Source organism: Oncorhynchus mykiss, chromosome 11, assembly GCF_057628025.1.
Source record: "Oncorhynchus mykiss isolate SJ-2025 chromosome 11, ASM5762802v1, whole genome shotgun sequence".
NCBI classification, from domain to species: Eukaryota; Metazoa; Chordata; class Actinopteri; order Salmoniformes; family Salmonidae; genus Oncorhynchus; species Oncorhynchus mykiss.
In genome coordinates, this window is record NC_143032.1 from 73,460,301 (window position 1) to 73,481,107 (window position 20,807).

The 20,807-nt window shown below is 43.7% G+C and overlaps 1 pseudogene across 3 annotated transcripts; it reads left to right on the forward strand.

Annotated features, from left to right (window-relative positions):
* The first annotated feature begins 12,022 nt into the window (after window positions 1–12,022).
* On the forward strand, window positions 12,023–20,409 carry LOC110536350 (selenoprotein Pa-like; annotated as a pseudogene). Of its 3 annotated transcripts, none has more exons than XR_016484689.1 (5): window positions 12,023–12,431; window positions 13,735–13,993; window positions 14,213–14,425; window positions 17,736–17,853; window positions 17,950–20,409. The product of XR_016484689.1 is annotated as a selenoprotein Pa-like, transcript variant X2 (transcript). The 3 variants fall into 3 exon arrangements; XR_005034737.2 differs by having other exon boundaries at window positions 12,170–12,528; XR_002475414.3 differs by having other exon boundaries at window positions 12,316–12,528; window positions 13,763–13,993.
* Window positions 20,410–20,807: the final 398 nt, after the last annotated feature.

Here is a 20,807-nt window from a genome sequence, read left to right on the forward strand (position 1 = left end):
AACATAAAGATATAAAACTGTATTTTTTTGTGAAGAATCAACAACAAGTGGGACACAATCATGAAGTGGAATGACATTTATTGGATATTTCAAACTTTTTTAACAAATCAAAAACTGAAAAATTGGGCGTGCAAAATTATTCAGCCCCCTTAAGTTAATACTTTGTAGCGCCACCTTTTGATGCGATTACAGCTGTAAGTCGCTTGGGGTATGTCTCTATCAGTTTTGCACATCGAGAGACTGACATTTTTTCCCATTCCTCCTTGCAAAACAGCTCGAGCTCAGTGAGGTTGGATGGAGAGCATTTGTGAACAGCAGTTTTCAGTTCTTTCCACAGATTCTCGATTGGATTCAGGTCTGGACTTTGACTTGGCCATTCTAACACCTGGATATGTTTATTTTTGAACCATTCCATTGTAGATTTTGCTTTATGTTTTGGATCATTGTCTTGTTGGAAGACAAATCTCCGTCCCAGTCTCAGGTCTTTTGCAGACTCCATCAGGTGTTCTTCCAGAATGGTCCTGTATTTGGTTTCCATCCATCTTCCCATCAATTTTAACCATCTTCCCTGTCCCTGCTGAAGAAAAGCAGGCCCAAACCATGATGCTGCCACCACCATGTTTGACAGTGGGGATGGTGTGTTCAGCTGTGTTGCTTTTACGCCAAACATAACGTTTTGCATTGTTGCCAAAAAGTTCAATTTTGGTTTCATCTGACCAGAGCACCTTCTTCCACATGTTTGGTGTGTCTCCCAGGTGGCTTGTGGCAAACTTTAAACGACACTTTTTATGGATATCTTTAAGAAATGGCTTTCTTCTTGCCACTCTTCCATAAAGGCCAGATTTGTGCAATATATGACTGATTGTTGTCCTATGGACAGAGTCTCCCACCTCAGCTGTAGATCTCTGCAGTTCATCCAGAGTGATCATGGGCCTCTTGGCTGCATCTCTGATCAGTCTTCTCCTTGTATGAGCTGAAAGTTTAGAGGGACGGCCAGGTCTTGGTAGATTTGCAGTGGTCTGATACTCCTTCCATTTCAATATTATCGCTTGCACAGTGCTCCTTGGGATGTTTAAAGCTTGGGAAATCTTTTTGTATCCAAATCCGGCTTTAAACTTCTTCACAACAGTATCTCGGACCTGCCTGGTGTTTTCCTTGTTCTTCATGATGCTCTCTGCGCTTTTAACGGACCTCTGAGACTATCACAGTGCAGGTGCATTTATACGGAGACTTGATTACACACAGGTGGATTGTATTTATCATCATTAGTCATTTAGGTCAACATTGGATCATTCAGAGATCCTCACTGAACTTCTGGAGAGAGTTTGCTGCACTGAAAGTAAAGGGGCTGAATAATTTTGCACGCCCAATTTTTCAGTTTTTGATTTGTTAAAAAAGTTTGAAATATCCAATAAATGTTCCACTTCATGATTGTGTCCCACTTGTTGTTGATTCTTCACAAAAAAATACAGTTTTATATCTTTATGTTTGAAGCCTGGAATGTGGCAAAAGGTCGCAAAGTTCAAGGGGGCCGAATACTTTCGCAAGGCACTGTATATGTTACGGTGCGTGAATGAGGACCCAAAAGCGAATCAACTTAAACAGAGCTTCTTTAATTACCAAACATAGGTAGGCTCAGATGGACCGGCAGATTCCGACAGGACAGGACAAGGTTACAGCAAACATGACGACAGTCTGGTTCAGGCATGAATGACACAAACAAACAAGAATCCGACAAGGACAGGAGCAGAAACAGAGAGAGATATTGGGACCTAATCAGAGGGAAAAAAGGGAACAGGTGGGGAACGGGGTGAATGGGTAGTTAGAGGAGACAAGGGACAGCTGGGGGAAAGCGGGGGAGAAAAGGTAACCTAACACGACCAGCAGAGGGAGACAGGGTGAAGGGAAAGGACAGAGACAAGACAACATGACAGTACATGACAGTACCCCCCCACTCACCGAGCGCCTCCTGGCGCACTCGAGGAGGAAACCTGGCGGCAACGGAGGAAATCATCAATCAGCGCACGGTCCAGCACGTCCCGAGAGGGAACCCAACTCCTCTCCTCAGGACCGTACCCCTCCCAGTCAACTAGGTACTGATGACCACGGCCCCGAGGACGCATGTCCAAGATTTTACGGACCCTGTAGATAGGTGCGCCCTCGACAAGGATGGGGGGGGGGGGGGGGGGGGACGAGCGGGGGCGCGAAGAACGGGCTTAACACAGGAGACATGGAAGACCGGGTGGACGCGACGAAGATATCGCGGAAGAAGAAGTCGCACTGCGACAGGATTAATGACCTGAGAGATACGGAATGGACCAATGAACCGCGGGGTCAACTTGCGAGAAGCCGTCTTAAGGGGAAGGTTCTGAGTGGAGAGCCAAACTCTCTGACCGCGACAATATCTAGGGCTCTTAGTTCTACGCTTATTAGCAGCTCTCACAGTCTGCGCCCTATAACGGCAAAGTGCAGACCTGACCCTCTTCCAGGTGCGCTCGCAACGTTGGACAAAAGCCTGAGCGGAGGGGACGCTGGACTCGGCGAACTGAGATGAGAACAACGGAGGCTGGTACCCGAGGCTACTCTGAAAAGGAGATAGCCCGGTCGCAGACGAAGGAAGCGAGTTGTGGGCGTATTCTGCCCAGGGGAGCTGTTCTGACCAAGACGCAGGGTTGCGAAAAGAAAGACTGCGTAAGATGCGACCAATAGTCTGATTGGCCCGTTCTGCTTGACCGTTAGACTGGGGGTGAAAGCCGGAAGAGAGACTGACGGAAGCCCCAATCAAACGGCAAAACTCCCTCCAAAATTGAGACGTGAATTGCGGACCTCTGTCCGAAACGACGTCTGACGGAAGGCCATGAATTCTGAAAACATTCTCGATGATGATTTGTGCCGTCTCTTTAGCAGAAGGAAGCTTAGCAAGGGGAATGAAATGAGCCGCCTTAGAGAACCTATCGACAACCGTAAGAATAACAGTCTTCCCCGCTGACGAAGGCAGTCCGGTGACAAAATCTAAGGCGATGTGAGACCACGGTCGAGAGGGAATAGGAAGCGGCCTGAGACGGCCGGCAGGAGGAGAGTTACCGGACTTAGTCTGCGCGCAGACCGAACAAGCAGCCACGAAACGACGCGTGTCATGCTCCCGGGTGGGCCACCAGAAACGCTGGCGAATGGAAGCAAGCGTACCCCGAACGCCAGGGTGGCCGGCTAACTTGGCAGAGTGAGCCCACTGAAGAACGGCCAGACGAGTAGGAACGGGAACGAAAAGAAGGTTCCTAGGACAAGCGCGCGGCGACGGAGTTTGAGTGAGTGCTTGCTTTACCTGCCTCTCAATTCCCCAGACAGTCAACCCGACAACACGCCCCTCAGGGAGAATCCCCTCGGGGTCAGTGGAGGCTACTGAAGAACTGAAGAGACGAGACAAAGCATCAGGCTTGGTGTTCTTAGAGCCCGGACGATAAGAAATCACGAACTCGAAACGAGCGAAAAACAGCGCCCAACGCGCCTGACGCGCATTAAGTCGTTTGGCAGAACGGATGTACTCAAGGTTCCTATGGTCAGTCCAAACGACAAAAGGAACGGTCGCCCCCTCCAACCACTGTCGCCATTCGCCTAGGGCTAACCGGATGGCGAGCAGTTCGCGGTTACCCACATCATAGTTACGTTCCGACGGCGACAGGCGATGAGAAAAATACGCGCATGGGTGGACCTTGTCGTCAGAGAGGGAGCGCTGAGAAAGGATGGCTCCCACTCCCACCTCTGACGCGTCAACCTCGACAACGAACTGTCTAGAGACGTCAGGTGTAACAAGGATAGGAGCGGATGTAAAACGATTCTTGAGGAGATCAAAAGCTCCCTGGGCGGAAACGGACCACTTAAAGCACGTCTTGACAGAAGTAAGGGCTGTGAGAGGAGCTGCCACCTGACCGAAATTACGGATGAAACGACGATAGAAGTTCGCGAAGCCGAGAAAGCGCTGCAGCTCGACGCGTGACTTAGGGACGGGCCAATCAATGACAGCTTGGACCTTAGCGGGATCCATCTTAATGCCTTCAGCGGAAATAACTGAACCGAGAAATGTGACGGAGGAGGCATGAAAAGTGCACTTCTCAGCCTTCACAAAAAGACAATTCTCTAAAAGGCGCTGGAGGACACGTCGAACGTGCTGAACATGAATCTGGAGTGACGGTGAAAAAATCAGGATATCGTCAAGGTAAACGAAAACAAAGATGTTCAGCATGTCTCTCAGGACATCATTGACTAATGCCTGAAAGACAGCTGGAGCGTTAGCGAGGCCGAAAGGAAGAACCCGGTATTCAAAGTGCCCTAACGGAGTGTTAAACGCCGTCTTCCACTCGTCCCCCTCCCTGATGCGCACGAGATGGTAAGCGTTACGAAGGTCCAACTTAGTGAAAAACCTGGCTCCCTGCAGGATCTCGAAGGCTGAAGACATAAGAGGAAGCGGATAACGATTCTTCACTGTTATGTCATTCAGCCCTCGATAATCTATGCAGGGGCGCAGAGACCCGTCCTTCTTCTTGACAAAAAAAAACCCCGCTCCGGCGGGAGAGGAGGAGGGGACTATGGTACCGGCGTCAAGAGCTACAGACAAATAATCTTCGAGAGCCTTACGTTCGGGAGCCGACAGAGAGTATAGTCTACCCCGGGGGGGGGTGGTTCCCGGAAGGAGATCAATACTACAATCATACGACCGGTGTGGAGGAAGAGAGGTGGCCCTGGACCGACTGAACACCGTACGCAGATCGTGATATTCCTCCGGCACCCCTGTCAAATCACCAGGCTCCTCCTGTGAAGAAGAGACAGAGGAAACAGGAGGGATAGCAGACATTAAACATTTCACATGACAAGAGACGTTCCAGGAGAGGATAGAATTACTAGACCAATTAATGGAAGGATTATGACAAACTAGCCAGGGATGGCCCAAAACAACAGGTGTAAAAGGTGAACGAAAAATTAAAAAAGAAATGGTTTCACTATGATTACCAGAAACAGTGAGGGTTAAAGGTAGCGTCTCACGCTGAATCCTGGGGAGAGGACTACCATCCAGGGCGAACAAGGCCGTGGGCTCCTTTAACTGTCTGAGAGGAATGTCATGTTCCCGAGCCCAGGTCTCGTCCATAAAACAGCCCTCCGCCCCAGAGTCTATTAAGGCACTGCAGGAAGCTGACGAACCGGTCCAGCGTAGATGGACCGACAAGGTAGTGCAGGATCTTGAAGGAGAGATAGGAGTAGTAGCGCTCACCAGTAGCCCTCCGCTTACTGACGAGCTCTGGCCTTTTACTGGACATGAAGTGACAAAATGACCAGCGGAACCGCAATAGAGACAGAGGCGGTTGGTGATTCTCCGTTCCCTCTCCTCAGTCGAGATGCGGATACCTCCCAGCTGCATGGGCTCAGCACCCGAGCCGGCAGAGGAAGATGGTAGTGATGCGGAGAGGGAGGCGACGGAGAGCGCGAGCTCCTTTCCACGAGCTCGGTGACGAAGATCAACCCGTCGCTCAATGCGAATAGCGAGTTCAATCAAGGAATCCACGCTGGAAGGAACCTCCCGGGAGAGAATCTCATCCTTTACCTCTGCGCGGAAACCCTCCAGAAGACGAGCGAGCAAGGCCGGCTCGTTCCAGCCACTGGAGACAGCAAGAGTGCGAAACTCAATAGAGTAGCCTGTTATGGATCGATTGCCTTGACATAGGGAAGACAGGGCCCTGGAAGCCTCCTCCCCAAAAACAGATCGATCAAAAACCCGTATCATCTCCTCCTTAAAGTCCTGATACTGGTTAGTACACTCAGCCCTTGCCTCCCAGATTGCCGTGCCCCACTCACAAGCCCGTCCAATAAGGAGAGATATGACGTAGGCGACACGAGCAGTGCTCCTGGAGTAAGTGTTGGGCTGGAGAGAAAACACAATATCACACTGGGTGAGGAACGAGCGGCATTCAGTGGGCTCCCCAGAGTAACACGGCGGGTTATTGATTCTGGGCTCCGGAGATTCGAAAGCCCTGGAAGTGGCCGGTGGATCGAGGCGGAGATGGTGAACCTGTTCTGTGAGGTTGGAGACTTGGGTGGCCAGGGTCTCAACGGCATGTCGAGCAGCAGACAATTCCTGCTTGTGTCTGCCTAGCATCGCTCCCTGGATCTCGACGGCTGAGTGGAGAGGATCCGAAGTCGCTGGGTCCATTCTTGGTCGGATTCTTCTGTTACGGTGCGTGAATGAGGACCCAAAAGCGAATCAACTTAAACAGAGCTTCTTTAATTACCAAACATAGGTAGGCTCAGATGGACCGGCAGATTCCGACAGGACAGGACAAGGTTACAGCAAACATGACGACAGTCTGGTTCAGGCATGAATGACACAAACAAACAAGAATCCGACAAGGACAGGAGCAGAAACAGAGAGAGATATTGGGACCTAATCAGAGGGAAAAAAGGGAACAGGTGGGGAACGGGGTGAATGGGTAGTTAGAGGAGACAAGGGACAGCTGGGGGAAAGCGGGGGAGAAAAGGTAACCTAACACGACCAGCAGAGGGAGACAGGGTGAAGGGAAAGGACAGAGACAAGACAACATGACAGTACATGACAGTATATTATTCGTAGCCATCTATTTTTCGGGATCAGTGTCTCATCCATGGGACGGTTGAGCTAACGTAGGCTAATGCGATTAGCAAGAGGTTATAAGTATCAAGAAAATTTCCCAGGACATAGACATATCCTATATTGGCAGAAAGATTAAATTCTTGTTAATAATCTAACTGCACTGTCCAGTTTACAGTAGCTATTACAATGAAATAATACCATGCTATTGTTTGAGGAGAGTGCACAGTTTTGAACATGAAAAGTTATTAATAAACAAATTAGGCAAATTTGGGCAGTCTTGATACAACATTTTGAACAGAAATGCAATGGTTCATTGGATCAGGCTAAAACTTTGCACATACACTGCTGCAATCTAGTGGCCAACATCTGAATTGCACCTGGGCTGGAATAATACATTGTGGCCTTTCTATTGCATTTCAAAGATGAGGGTACAAAAACAAATGTTTTTTTTTTCCTATGTATTATCTTTTACCAGATCTTATGTGTTATAGTCTCCTACATTCCTTTCACATTTCCACAAACTTCAAAGTGTTTCCTTTCAAATGGTATCAAGAAAATGCATATCCTTGCTTCAGGGCCTGAGCTACAGGCAGTTAGATTTGGGTATGTCATTTCAGGCGAAAAATGAAAAAAAAAGGGCGGATCTGTTTTACCTTATTTCTACCAGCATGTCACATGTGCAACCACAGAGGAAAAAAAACTCTACAGCACTTTTACTCCACACACAGAGATGCATACAAAGCTCTTCCTCACCCTCCATTTGGAAAATCTGACCATAATTCTATCCTCCTGATTCCTGCTTACAAGTAAAAACTAAAGCAGGAAGTACAGCAGGAAGTGTCTTCACTGACATTTTCATCCTCTCCCTGACCGAGTCTGTAATACCTACATGTTTCAAGCAGACCACCATTGTCCCTGTGTCCAAGAAAGGGACGGTAACCTGCCTAAGTGATTACTGCCCCATAGCATTCACGTTGATAGCCATGACGTGCTTTGAAAGGCTGGCCATGGCTCACATCAACAGCATCATCCTGGATGACCTAGACCCACTCCAATTCGCATACCGCCCCAACAGATCCACAGATGATGCAATCGCACTCCATATTGCCCTTTCCCACCTGGACAAAAGGAACACCTATATGAGAATACTATTCATTGACTAGAGCTCAGCCGTCAACACCATAGTGCCCACAAAGCTCATCACTAAGCTAAGGACCCTGGGACTAAACACCACCCTCTGCAACTGCATCCTGGACTTCCTGACGGGCCACCCCCAGGTGGTAATGGTAGGCAACAACACATCTGCCATGCTGATTCTCAACACTGGGGCCCCTCCTGTGTTCCCTGTTCACCCACGACTGCGTAGCCAAACACGACTCCAACACCATCATTAAGTTTGCTGACGATACAACAGTGGTAGGCCTGAATACCGACAACGATGAGACAACCTATAGGGAGGAGGTCAGAGACCTGGCAGTGTGATGCCAGGACAACAACCTCTGCCTCATTGTGAGCAAGACAAAGGAGCTGAAAGTGGACTACAGGAAAAGGCTGGCCGAACAGGCCCCCATTAGCATCAACGGGGCTGTAGTGGAGCGGGTGGAGAGTTTCAAGTTCCTTGGTGTGTACATCACCAACAAACTACCATCGTCCAAACACACCAAGACAGTCGTGAAGAGGGCACAAAAACACCTTTCCCCCTCAGTGGGGGAAAAAAAGTTCTACAGTGTCACCATCGAGAATATCCTGACCGGTTGCATCACTGCCTGGTATGGCAACTGCTTGGCATCTGACCATAAGGCACTATAGAGGGTAATGCGTAAGGCTCAGTACATCACTGGGACCAAGCTCTCTGCCATCCAGGACCTCTATACTAGGCAGTGTCAGAGGAAAGACCAAAAAATTGTCAAATACTTCAGCCACCCAAGTCATAGACTATTCTCTCTGCTACCGCAAGGCAAGCAGAACCGGAGCGCCAAGTCAAGGAAAATAAAAGGCTACTTAACAGCTTCTACCCCCAAGCCACAAGACTGCTGAACAACGAATTAAATGGCCAATCAGACTATTTACATTGACACCCCCCCCCATTTGTTTTTACACTGCTGCTTCTCGCTGTTTATTATCGGTGCATAGTCACATTACCCATACAGTATCTACATGAACAAATGACCTCGACTAATCTGTAACCCCGCACATTGACTCGGTACTGGTACCGCCTGTATGTGGCCTCATTATTGTTATTTCATTGTGTTACTTTTTATGATTTTTTACTTTAGTTTATTTGGTCAACTCTTTCTGGTAACATTGATTTGATTTGGTAAACGCAGGCTAGGGAGATCGTAAACATTTTGTTCTATGAGATAATCTTCATCAGCTAACGTTACATTTTGTGAATTTTGAAGGATAAATGTAAACACAAAAAGCACATAATGCACATAAAGGCTTCATCATTCATTAAGGTCATGTTAACTGACTGATGTTATCTCAGAGAACAAAACGTATAAGATCTCCTACGCATGTGTTAACCTCAGACCTTATTTTCGGTGTTTATCCCCAAACCGTTTTCTTTCCCCATTCATTTTACCGGTAGGAATGGCTGAACAAAGCAGAGGTAAATCATTTCCAGTTTTTAGGACTACAAGCTGGTGAGATCTTTAGAAAGGACTAGAATCAACTAATCTCTCATGGGCAAATTCTGATAAGGAAGCTGACCAAATTTAGCAAGAAGGTACTTCCGGGTTAACAAATCTAGAAGAGAATAAAATAGAACTATTATCAATTTTGTGTGGTCTGCCTTTCTGCCTATTTCACATAGAATATATTACTTGTCTGCAATGGAACAACTTGTCTCAAAGGTTTTCAAATTAGCCTACGCAGCATTTGTAATCTGCCGTTGTCAACATACACCTTTTGAATTTGCAGACAAGACAATTTTCCAAGTTAATCGTTTACGCTTAAGATAGTATCATTGAGTTCAGTTCAAGTTCAAGTTTTTTGTCACAAGCACAATTACATTGAAGTGCTTAACTTGCAAGCTCAAACCCAAAAGTGCAGTGATCAATATCAAAATAGTAATTAATTGTTATATACCAGTCAAAAGTTGACACACCTACTCATTCCACAATTTTTCTTTATTTTTACTATTTTCTACATGTAGAATAATAGTAAAGACATCAAAACTATGAAATAACACATGGAATCATGTAGTAACCAAAAATGTTTTAAACAAATCTAAATATATTTTATATTTTAATTTCTTCAAAGTATCCATCCTTTGCCTTGATGACAGTTTTGCACACTCTTGGCATTCTCTCAACCAGCTTCACCTGGAATGCTTTTCCAATGGTCTTGAAGGAGATTCCACATACAGTGCCTTTCGAAAGTATTCGGCCCCCTTGAACTTTGCGACCTTTTGCCACATTTCAGGTTTCAAACATAAAGATATAAAACTGTATTTTTTTGTGAAGAATCAACAACAAGTGGGACACAATCATGAAGTGCGACCTTTTGCTGCGATTTAACAAGGCATACCTGTAAATTGAAATGCATTCCAGGTGACTACCTCATGAAGATGGTTGAGAGAATGCCAAGAGTGTGCAAAGCTGTCATCAAGGCAAAGGGTGGCTACTTTGAAGAATCTCATGATTCCATATGTGTTATTTCATAGTTTTGATGTCTTCACTTCCTACTCATTCAAGGGTTTTTGTTTATTTTTACTATTTTCTACAATGTAGAATAATAGTGAAGACATCCAAACTATTTTATTGGTCACATGCACATATTTAGCAGATGTTGTTGCGGGTGTAGCGAAATGCAACTTGAAGAGGTTGAGAATGCAATTATCCACAAACCATGAGTTTTTAGCCATGTGCAGCATAACAATATCAAGGTGCATCAGAGGGGTATACTACAAAACAAGATCAATGACTTATATTTTGAAATAACTTGCATTTGTTTTGAAAAGATAAGCTTGAATAGGCATGGATGGACTGATTGACCCAACAACCAAAAACACATATCTTAGTTAAGCTTTCCTAATGAACCAGAAAACCTGTAGTTATTTCTGTTTGTTTATCAAAGTTTGCTGACTAACCCATTGATCCTACTTTGTAGTAGGCCTATTTCCTATTTGTATTTGTTGTGGATCTCCATTAGTTGCTGCCAATGCAGCAGATACTCTTCCTGGGATCCAGCAAAAAATAATATTATATAACACTTTTAAACATTAAAATACATTTTACAACAGATTTCACAATGTACCCCTCAGTTTTAAATGAAATCTTGACAAATACCATTCAAATTAAATGTTTAATTGTCACATGCTTCATAAGAGAACAAGTGTAAACTATTAGTGAAAATTACTGACTGAGCATTTTGTTGGATTAAGGTTAAAAGACAAAATGCTCTTACGTTGATGAGGTTTTGCAAATCCAATTTGTCTTCATCACATTGATTTTTGTGGTCGAAATGACGTGGAAAAATATTGATTCAACAATTGTTTTCCCAGTGGGCTGTTCTACAGATCTGTGTGTGGACCAATTAAAATAAATACCATCATTGTGTCATCTAAATGGGCCAATGATTGTATAAAAAAAACTATCTTGATTGTCTTTCAATTTATACCCAGTTATACCTGTACTGTAATCTTAGCTGTGGATAAACCTTGTCCCATGGTACCTACTGCTATAATAGGTAGAAGAGTTCAACCAAGTCTTATGTAATTGACTTGCTGTGGTCCTATCTTCTAGCTAGCTGACTTCTGCCCCCTTAGTGATCACTGTTTCATAAGCTGGCCTAGATCCATACTGAATGTGAACCAATTTGCTGCTTAAGGACTTAAGCTCTGTGTTTCCCAAGAGTTCATTGCATCCTTGTATTTTTTTATGATGTCTTTGGAACATTGACTTTTATTTCTCTGTGCCCTTGAAATGAAACCCCAGAGATAAGCCATTGGCAGTTTAAACCTCTTTGTAGAAGATTGGAATTTTCATACCATGCTGCAAGACAGTACATGGAACAACTTTGGGATTTTCATACCATGCTGCAAGACAGTACATGGAACAACTTTGGGATTTTCATACCATGCTGCAAGACAGTACATGGAACAACTTTTGGATTTTCATACCATGCTGCAAGACAGTACATGGAACAACTTTGGGATTTTTTGGTGCATTTTTCTGTTCAACTTTACAACACAGTATAGCCTTCATGGGTTGCAAGTCCATACATGCAAGCTCTCTCTCCTTTTTGTTAGATTTATCTGTTTTGTGTCCAATTGTTCAGTTAGGCAATCAGGTGATATACTGTATTTGTGCTGACTTGCATAACATGCTGGACACTGGCCAACCCCCACTTCCTCTCCCTCCCCTCACCCCATTTCTTCACTACTCCTTTTTCACTTCTCCCATTCAGAGAAAAACAGGCTGTCAAAATGTTCTGTTCTTTAACCATTCTGTGGCAGGCTTCACTTTTTAAAAACAAAGGAATGAGACAGAGGTAGTCATATGATCTGCATGCAGATATAGATATAGGGACATTTTGATTTGCAAGCCTAGTGCGCACAGACATGACAAACAATTACCAAGCAATAGTGATGGTTAAAAGTTCACTGTTACTTTCCATGTTACTCTCAAGATCTGTGTACTCCCCTTCTCTCTCTCTCTCTCTCTCTCTCTCTCTCTATATATATCACTCTCTCTCTCTCTCTCTCTCTCTCTCTCTCTCTCTCTATCACACACAGATGTGCAGAAGTGCATATGCACAGAACCCCATCATGAACTTTGTCTTCCTTTCGGGTATACAGGAAAATAACAGTGTGAGTATAAAAGGGGGGAGCAGAGGGAGTTGTTGTTGTTCCAAAAGCTACTGCTAGACAGAGCTGAACTGACTAAGGAGGGACATTTTAACAGAGGGTAAGTGACTGCAGAATTATTTTGTAACTTGTTGTGCATTCTGATAATACAGAGAACAGCCTACATCTCTATATGTTTTCTTTCTGTATATAACCTGTGATGCACGATATGAACAAATTGAGATAGTGTTTTGCTATTTAAAGAAAACGCTGTTTTTTGATGCTCCGTGAGGCGTATATTTAATAATTTCCAGTTGGTTCACAATTAAGTGTTTCTATAGCATTAATATGCAGAGAAAGAGAGAGAACTTTCTGCATTTACCCACCCGTCTCCGAATCTTTCTTTTTCTGTTGTTCATCAGTTTGCCTTTGGTTGTGCAATAGAATAAAAAATAAAATAAAACAACAACAACATGATATCCCTATAATTACAGGTTAGAGTGTAAAACATCAGAAAGAATGACCTTATATTCGAATCACTAATTTATTTCATATCAGCAGATAAATATATATTTTTTCAAAGTCTTCCGTTCTTTGTCTCCGTTAAAGGGGCAATCCGCTGTTGAAACAATAACAGAGCGTCTCATCGCCACTTTTTCTGTAATAAGCTGAGGGATGGGACTGGAGAAATGTAACCACTCTCAAATTCATAGACAGAGCTATGGATGCAAGAACTGACCATCCATAATATGAAAATAGTTTTAACCATGTTTGTGGCTATACAGTGTTTGTTAACATTTACTTTATTTACAAACATTGGTGTAAAACAAGCTTATATTTTGGGTTCTGATGGGCTACGACAGTTGAACTAAGCTCACAAGGCATTCGTATGGACCAGTACCAAAATATTGTGCACTCACTAATGTAAGTCGCTCTGGGTAAGAGCATCTGCTAAATTACAACAACAACAATATATATATATATATATATACTGTATATATATATATATATATATATATATATATATTCTTCAAGAATCAATGGGTACATATAATTAATTTATGAGTCCAAAAATGGATGCAGCAACTGCAGATTGCTCCTTTACCTGCCATTGAAAAGACCTAATAAATCAGTTCCTTTCAGAGAAAGAGAAGTAATATAGGAAGATTTGGACCAAACATTTGTACATAGGGAACATCCCCCTCATTCTCTGAGATTGTCAGCTTGAGCTTTCTCTCTAGTGTTGACACAGGAAAGGGACACTGTTCAAATCTTCGTTACCTGAGCTGACTCTAACCTGAGTCCTGCTTCTTTCTCTCTCTCTCAGTCTCTCTCTTCTACTCACACACACTCAGCAGATCGAGCCTGCTGCAAGGCACCGTGATGAAGGCGGGGCTCAGCCTGCTCCTGGCTCTCTGCCTGCTCCCTGGGGGCGGAGCAGAGAGTGAGGGGGAGGGGACCCGCTGTAAGCCACCACCTGGTTGGAGCATTGGGGAGGTGGAGCCAATGAAGGGGGTTATGGGCCAGGTCACGGTGGTGGCCCTCCTCCAGGCCAGCTGATCGTTCTGCTTGGTGCAGGCATCCTTGTAAGTGGACCAGATAGGGCTCTGTTCCATTCCCTTAGCCACTTTCCTACCCCTAATGGAGTGTGTTTTTTTGAAAGAATCTTTACAATTGACACTTTTCCGGTTGTCAGCAGCACATCTCTTTATAGAATGCCCGTTCTTTATTTTGTTATAACATGATTTATTTTTGGCCATCCCTCCATATCCTCACTTTTCACTTCCTTGTGTTCCTTTGAGCAGATTGGATGAGCTGCGCCTGAAGCTGGAGGGCCAGGGTCTGGACAATGTGACCTATATGGTGGTGAACCACCAGGGGGAGCAGGCCCAGCACCTTCACACCTTGCTGAGCCAGAAACTGTCTGAGAACATCATATTGTACAAACAGGTACCCAAACAGGATGACGTGTGGCAGGCCCTGGCTGGAAAGAAGGATGACTTCCTCATCTATGACAGGTCAGCTCCTTACTGTGGTCTTGCTGTCTGTCTGTCTCTCTGTCTGTCTGTTTGTCTGTCTCTTGTCTGTTTGTCTTTCTGTCTGTCTCTTTCTCTGTCTGTCTTCCTGCCTGCCTGCGCTCGGTCTGCTCAGAAATACAAAACACTGCTCAGCATTCTGTCTGTTCCTCTCTCTCTTTCACACACAGTATCTTGTCTTATACAGTATCATATATCTCATATACATACCACTTTTTCCTACAGCATGCTGCTGTGTAATCATTAAAGTATCTCTCTCTCTCTCTCTCTCTCTCTCTCTCTCTCTCTCTCTCTCTCTCTCTCAATTAAATTCAAAGGGCTTTATATGCATGGGAAACTGTATGTTTACATTGCCAAAGCAAGTGAAATACAGTGCCTTCAGAAAATATTCATACCCCTTGATTTATTCCACATGTTGTTGTGCTATTCGACATTCTAAATGTATTAAATTAATTGTTTTCTCTCACCCATCTACACACAATACCCCATAATGACAAAGTGAAAACATGTTTTTAGAAATGTTTGCAAATGTATTAAAAATGAAATATAAAATTCTCAACCTTGAGTCAATACTTTGTAGAAGCACCTTTGGCAGCGATTACAGCTGTGTCTTTCTGGGAAATGTAAATGTATCCCCTAGTGTTCTTTGGAATGCAGACTAAACCAGGTTTTCCTCTAGGATTTTGCCTGTGCTTAGCTCCATTCCATTTATTTTTTATCCTGAAAAACTGCCCAGTTCTTAACAATTACAATAATACCCAAACATGATGCAGCCACCACTGTGCTTGAAAGTATAGTATTGTGGAGTAACTACAATGTTGTTGATCCCTCCTTAGGTTTCTCCTATCACAGCCATTAAACTCTGTAACTATTTTAAAGTCACCATTGGCTTCATGGTGAAATTCCTGAGCGGTTTCCTTCCTCTCCGGCAACTGAGTTTTTGTAGTGACTGGGTGTATTTATACATCATCAAAAGTGTAATTAATAACTTCACCATGCTCAAAGGGATATTCAATGTCTTATTTTGTTTTGCATTTACCAACAGGCGCCCTTCTTTGCGAGGCATTGGAAAATCTCGCTGCTCTTTGTGATTGAATCTTTGTTTGAAATTCACTGCTCGACTGAGGGACCTTACAATTGTATGTGTGCGGTACAGAGATGAGGTAGTCATTAAAAAATCACGTTAAACACTATTATTGCACACAGAGCCAGTCAATGCAACTTCTTATGTGACTTGTTAACCACGTTTATACTCCTGAACTTATTTAGGCAGGCCATAACAAATGGGCTGAATACTTTAACAATTTCTAAAAACATAATTCCACTTTGACATTATAGGGTATTGTGTGTAGGCCAGTGACATAACATTTACATTTAATCTATTTTAAATTCAGGCTGAAACACAACAAACTGTGGAAAGGTCAAGGGGTTTTACAAAAGTGAAATAAACCATCAGAAATGAACAGTAAACATTACACTCACAAAAGATTCAAAAATATAGAGGCATTTCAGATGTTATATTATGGCCATATACAGTGTTGTAACACTGAAAATAGTTGACGTAAACATAAATATGGGTTGTATTAACAGTAGTTTGCCCTTTTCTTGTAGCAACAGGTCACACAACTTGCTGATGTGATAGCACACTATGGTATTTCACTTAGTTTATTTTCTAATTCTTTGTGGGTCTGTGTAATCTGAGGGAAATATGTGTCTCTAATATGGCCATACATTTGGCAGGAGGTTAGGAAGTGCAGCTCAGTTTCCATCTCATTTTGTGGGCAGTGCCTGTCTTCTCTCGAGAGCCAGGTCTTCCTATGGTGGCATCTCTCAATAGCAAGGCAATGCTCACTGAGTCTGTACATAGTCAAACCTTTCCTTAATTTTGGGTCAGCCACTCAGTTATTATCCAACTGTGTACTCTCTGATTAGGGCCAAATAGCATTCCAGTTTGCTCAGTTTTTTAGTCAATTCTTTCCAATGTGTCAAATAATGATCTTTTAGTTTTCAAATGATTTGGTTGGGTGTAATTGTGTTGCTGTCCTGGGGCTCTGTGGGGTCTGTTTGTGTTTGTGAACAGAGCCCCAGGACCAGCTTGCTTAGGGGACTCTTCTCTAGGTTAATCTCTCTGTAGGTGATGGCTTTATTATGGAAGGTTTGGGAATCGCTTCCGTTAAGGTGGTTGTAGAATTAACAGCTAATTAGCAGGTATCCTCTTAATTCTGCTCTCCATGTGTTATTGGTGTTTTACATTGTACACGGAGGAGGTTTTTGTAGAATTATGCATGAAGTCTCAATTTGGTATTTGTCCAATTTTGTGAATTCTTGGTTGGTGAGCGGACACCAGACCTCACAACCATAAAGGACAATGGGTTCTATAACTGATTCAAGTATTTTTAGCCAGATCCTAACGGGAGTTTTATGATCCTTTTGATGTCATAGAATGCCCTTCTTGCCTTGTCTCTCAAATCATTCACAGCTTTGTGGAAGTTACCTGTGGTGCTGATGTTAAGGCCAAGGAATGTATAGTTTGTTCTGTGCTCTAGGGCATCGGTCTCTAGATGGAATTTGTATTTGTGGTTCTAGCATCTGGACCTTTTTTGGAACACCGATATTTTTGTCCTACTGAGATTCACTGTCAGGGAGCAGGTCTGTTAATGATAATCCAGAGGATTTTGCCAAGGTTGCTGTTGACGCATATGCCACGGTAGTTATTGGGGTCAATTTATTGGGGTCAATTTTGTCTCTCCTTTTGTGGATTGGGGAGATCATTAGTTGGTTCCAAATATTGGGGAAGATGCCAGAGCTGAGGATCATGTTAAAGAGTTTAAGTATAGCCACTAAGAATTTGTGGTCTGCATATTTTATCATTTTATTTAGGATACCATAAACACCACAGACCTTTTTGGATGGGAGGTTTCGTATTTTGTCCTGTAGTTCATTTAATGTAATTGAAGAATCCAGTGTGTTCTGCTAGTCTTTAATAGCTGATTCTAAGATGTGTAATTGATCATGTAAATGCTCTCTCTCTCTCTCTCTCTCTCTCTCTCTCTCTCTCTCTCTCTCTCTCTCTCTCTCTCTCTCTCTCTCTCTCTCTCTCTCTCTCTCTCTCTCTCTCTCTCTCTCTCTCTCTCTCTCTCTCTCTCTCTCTCTCTCTCTCTCTCTCTCTCTCTCTCTCTCTCTCTCTCTCTCTCTCTCTCTCTCTCTCTCTCTCTCTCTCTCTCTCTCTCTCTCTCTCTCTCTCTCTCTCTCTCTCTCTCTCTCTCTCTCTCTCTCTCTCTCTCCCTCTCAGGTGTGGTCGTCTGACCCACCATATCTTCCTCCCCTTTTCCATCCTGGGTACTCCCTACGTAGAGAACGCCATTAAGGAGACCTACTGCCAACGCATCTGTGGGGACTGCACGTATGAGGTACACACTCACACACACTCGGTATGTATGTGTTTGTATGTGGGAATTAGTTCTATGACAAACCATCCAACACCCATCCTCCTCTCTCACACACAGAACACAGAGATCCCAGCAGAGTGCAACAGGATGTTAGAGGTAAAGCCTGAGGGAGAAGAGAAGCCAGTCACTGGAGGGGATACACCTCACGGTGGACGCGGCCATCATCACCATGGCAATGGGCACGGTCACCATGGCAAAAGCCATGGTCACGGTCACGGTCACCATGGCGAGAGTGAGGTGGGGCGCGAACACGGTCGTGGCCATGGGGTGGAGCAGCAGCAGCACCAAAATGGCGCTGAGGGGCTCCACCATGGCCAGGCCCATGGCCAAGTGCACGTTGGTCAGGAGCATATGGGTCAGCAGCCCAAGGAGGTGCAGGAAGGGCATATTATGCAGAGGCCCTGAGTGAAGGGGAGGGCCAGGTGAAAGGCAGAGCTCAGCTGACATTTGAAGGAGGGGTCTGACATAAGTCCCTCCTCCAAGGTCAGCTGATGCTGACACTGACGGGGGCTGTTTGGCAATGGGGTGCGCAACGAGCCAATCGGGCTCTGACACTGTGATGAGGCGCTGCCCGCCTCCTGACAGTGACAGGGACTGATGGGCGACTCCAACAATCACATCAGGGAGACCTGACAGTGACGCTTGCCCCCCACAGACTGACAGCAGCCTCTGCCAGTGATGTCAGCCTGATCCCCGGGTGTTGAAACCTGAAGCTGAGAGCAGCTGTAAGCAGGGCCATGGCTCTGTGAAAGTTATCTTGCTTATAGGCCTCATATTAACATCTGTGAGACCAACACCGGGGCAAAGGGCTCATACCATCTTACCAACTAGTATTGCTCCGGTACTGTAAAGCCACACTTGATAGAGAGGGATGGAGGAATACATTGGGTCTGGTAGAAGAATGCTAAGCCTAAACCTGTTACGATATGGGGAATAGGATGGTATTTGAGATGTACCCAAAGGGATAGTATGACATCAAGGAAGGTAGCCTCCACCCTCTCTTTCTCTGTCGGTGCATTGGTGTCACCATCCCGGGAGTGTATTGGGTGACTATTTTGATGTTTCTCCCCCTCCGTTTTGCTCCCTCCATCCAAAATGAAGGTAGGCACAGAAACTACGCTGTAGTGGTGTCTGTCTGATGTCCGGCTGGGGAGAGGGGAGGGTGAGGGCCATACAATATGACCACCCCCTTAATTCAAAGTTCACAATATCGAGAGCTTTAGAAGGAGTATGAAGGAGTAGCGGCCAATGTTGAAATAAACTGAAATCATGGCCAGAAATGCAAGATTTGAACCAAAGTTAGACATTGTTATATTCAGCGTTAGTTAGACATTGTTATATTCAGCGTTAGTTAGACATTGTTATATTCAGCGTTAGTTAGACATTGTTATACTCAGCGTTAGTTAGACATTGTTATATTCAGCGTTAGTTAGACATTGTTATACTCAGCGTTAGTTAGACATTGTTATACTCAGCGTTAGTTAGACATTGTTATACTCAGCGTTAGTTAGACATTGTTATATTCAGTGTTAGTTAGACATTGTTATACTCAGCGTTAGTTAGACATTGTTATACTCAGCGTTAGTTAGACATTGTTATATTCAGCGTTAGTTAGACATTGTTATACTCAGCGTTAGTTAGACATTGTTATATTCAGCGTTAGTTAGACATTGTTATACTCAGCGTTAGTTAGACATTGTTATACTCAGCGTTAGTTAGACATTGTTATATTCAGCGTTAGTTAGACATTGTTATACTCAGCGTTAGTTAGACATTGTTATACTCAGCGTTAGTTAGACATTGTTATATTCAGCGTTAGTTAGACATTGTTATACTCAGCGTTAGTTAGACATTGTTATACTCAGCGTTAGTTAGACATTGTTATATTCAGCGTTAGTTAGACATTGTTATATTCAGCGTTAGTTAAACATTGTTATATTCAATGTTAGTTAGATATTGTTATATTCAGCGTTAGTTAAACATTGTTATATTCAGTGTTAACAAAACACATTTGAATAAAATACATTATTGATAGAGTAAGATTTTTCTATTATGACCCCATCAACCTTTTCAACTTTTTCTTCAACTAAAAATCTAATGTCACTCCTTTCAAGCAACAACATTTATTTGTACCTTTGAATTAACGCTGTGTTTATTAAAGCAGTAGTGTGTTTTGTAGACAAAATTCAATATTCATAGCGTACAGCTGTGATAATGTGTGTTTAGTTTTCCATGTTTCTGTCACTGTTATTGCTGTTGGCAATATTACACATATCTATAATGCACTGTTCATGAACTAACAAAACAAAGTGACCGCTTTTCAACCAACAAAAAAACAGCTGGAATGAAGGTGGGTAGAGAGAAATATTGAATATACTGTACTTAATGAAGGTCTCTGGGGAAGACTACGGTCACCTAGAACACCCTATGCTTTGTACAGAACAAATTCTTTCTGACTGTGGAGTGTAGGTGGTGGAACATGTAAGAAAATATCAATAAAGGTGGTTGATGCACTCATATTGCGCTATGTGGTCTCTCTCTCTCTCTCTCTCTCTATATATATATATATATATATATATATGTATATACACTGCTCAATAAAATAAAGGGAACACTTTAACAACACAATGTAACTCCAAGTCAATCACACTTCTGTGAAATCAAACTTTCCACTTAGGAAGCAACACTGATTGACAATAAATTTCACATGCTGTTGTGCAAATGGAATAGACAACAGGTGGAAATTATAGGCAATTAGCAAGACACCCCCAATAAAGGAGTGGTTCTGCAGGTGGTGACCACAGACCACTTCTCAGTTCCTATGCTTCCTGGCTGATGTTTTGGTCACTTTTGAATGCTGGCGGTGCTTTCACTCTAGTGGTAGCATGAGACGGAGTCTACAACCCACACAAGTG